This window comes from Metopolophium dirhodum, chromosome 1, assembly GCF_019925205.1.
Source record: "Metopolophium dirhodum isolate CAU chromosome 1, ASM1992520v1, whole genome shotgun sequence".
Taxonomy (NCBI): Eukaryota; Metazoa; Arthropoda; class Insecta; order Hemiptera; family Aphididae; genus Metopolophium; species Metopolophium dirhodum.
The window spans coordinates 80321571-80324262 of record NC_083560.1 but is presented as its reverse complement, the minus strand read 5'-3'; the positions used below and the strand labels follow the sequence as shown (position 1 = coordinate 80324262).

Below are 2692 nucleotides of genomic sequence, written 5' to 3'. Positions count from 1 at the left end.
AAAACTATCAATAACTTTTAATGTTTCACTTTTTCACTTAACATTAGATATTGAAAGTAAAAATTCACTTTCAATATTAAAATATTAAATTTTTATTTATGCAATATTGCAAAGTTAATAAAACCTTATGACTCGATAACGTACACATGTGCTGAATGTTCGAATTACATTCCAATTTTCAGTAATTTTATCTGTAATGTCTGAAAATTAGATTTCATTGGCTATGAGGCATTATCTATAAAATAATTTACTAGGTAGCTCTGATACGTCATTAATTTCATTGTCTTTGGATCCTTTAATGTTTATCAATTATCAACTGCTATTTTAACCATTTATAAGGAACCTTGATTTAAATTTTAAACCTTTGTGACCAAATGAATAAAATTTTATTAACATTTATAGAAAAAAAACTAAAAAATATTCAAATCTATAATGTAAATAAAATATTAAAACGAGTCAAAATATTTTGAAATTATATAGAAAACAATAAAATAAACATTTGTTACATATTTCAAGTACCTACGGTCAATAGTTTTTGAATATTAACAAAATAAGTAAATCGTTCCATGGGAAAATGTTAATTTACGGGTAAATAGATACCCAATGTCTAACTTCAATCTCTCATAGAAAATAAATTTGAATTTCAAGAAATTTTTTTTTGTTTAATGGGGTATATGTATTACATTTTCAAATCTATGATATACATATAGACAATTATTTTTTAAATTTCTAACTCAGAATAAATTTAACAATTTTGTGATTTTGTCGAATTTTGCTAATATTCTAACCAGTGGCCGCGGTGTCGCTATACGTCTCTGTAGGTCTGAAGTGGACATAATTTGAAAGCCCCCCCAGACAACAATACATCATGTCCGTAACACAAAAAAATCTGATGAACGATATCTAACAAATACTACGGTATAGCAGTGGTGAACTATTGCCCGGAGAAGTTATAACGTTCGAGCTAAATTTACAAATGCCAATAATTCGGAATTCCCACGTGCCGACATCGTCGAACAACTATCAATCAATATTGGTTTTATGTTTTATTTGTGTAATTTATATTTTAATTCGACTTCAAAAATCAGGGTCTATTATCTGTATGGACTTACTTATATAACTTACTCACTTAAATAATATTGTTCGTACTCAACACCAGATCTAAGAAGGAATATTCGGGGAAAACTATTTTTCAACCCACTTCTTTATTTTGTACAAAATATTACGAATATTATGTTTGATCAATTGTAATTTATTGTATGACACAATAATATAATAAAGCCTTTTACTTTGCATTCTATTTCTTGTTCCGATTAAGGCTGAGGAGACGCAAGTGTTAGCTCCACATCGGCCGCGCAGTCACACATTCGGTAGTATTCCGGCCTCTACGACTGCCCCTGGCTGACTTCCGGCCACCTCGAGTGCCACGGATAGCTTTCCCACTGACGCGACTCTCATGGGTAGCATTTCCACCACGGTGACTGGTGATTGATAGCTTCTTAGCCCTTCGACCGCCACGGGCCGTCTTCTGGCGTCCACCACGACTGCTACCAGCCGCCTGCTCGGCGGAGATCTCATCGTCGGCAATTTGCACATAGAAGTCGCCGTCGTCGTTTCTGCTCCGGCTACGACGGCTACGACGGCTTCGGCTTCGGCTTCGGCTTCGGCTCCGGCCATGTCGGCCACGGTTACGTCGGCTGCGTCGGCCCCGGCTTCGAGTGCGACGGGCCCGCCTATCCATGTTCTCTTCTTCGACGTCACTACTAGCCGTCGTGGTCAGATTATCATCCGCTCCCGAACCCAGCCGAATGGCGGTAACTGTATTGGCAGCCGTACTCACCACTGGTGGCACTGCCAACCCCGGGATCGGCTCCTGCTGCGGTTCTGGTTCTATTTCGACCGGTTCGTGGTTCACGGTTACAGGATTCACAGTTTCAGGTTGTTCGAACTCCATCATTAATGGGATGGTCGAAAATTCACTTGTCGCATCTTCCCCTTCCACGATAATATCATTGGTGCAGCTTTCACCATCCATGTCGAGAAAAAAAACGGTAGAAACGATAATTGTTATAAAAAAAAATCGTCGATACGCATGCAACGAGTATAGTTTTAAAGTTTGTTTGTTTCAATAGTAGTATCATAATATCATACCTGGCCAGGTCACCAAGGCGATTACAGCAGTCGGTTTTTTTATTTTGATTTAGGCCAAATGGAAAATGGATAACGTGGGAGTGGTATACCTAAGGGTGAACATAATTTGAGAGCCCTCCCCCCCCCCCCCCCCCAAACAACAATAAATAATAAAACACTGTGTCCGTGAACTATTGCCTGGAGAAGTTATGACGTTTGAGCTAAATTTATAAATACCAACAATTCGGAATTCCCACGTGCTGACATCGTCGAACAACTATTAACCAATATGGGTTTTATGTTTTATTTGTGTAATTTTTATTGTTTTATCTTTATCATCAATAACTGTCTAGGCACTAATGCGTTCAATATAGGTACACCATTCAACAGGCTATATTTCTTATTACGACCGTGGCCATGTCTAAATATTGTATATAATTCTATTTTACTATTTTGTATGGAATACCAGCATTATTTTTATATTTTTAAAACATTTATTGTGGCCTCCAGACCAAAAAAAAAAAATCTCGGCACTTTTGGAGGCCCCTCATTGCCGCACGAT

General features: G+C 37.3%; 1 pseudogene; it reads right to left on the bottom strand.

The window, feature by feature from the left end:
* Nucleotides 1–1313: 1313 nt before the first annotated feature.
* On the bottom strand, nucleotides 1314–2281 carry LOC132934452 (uncharacterized; annotated as a pseudogene).
* Nucleotides 2282–2692: the final 411 nt, after the last annotated feature.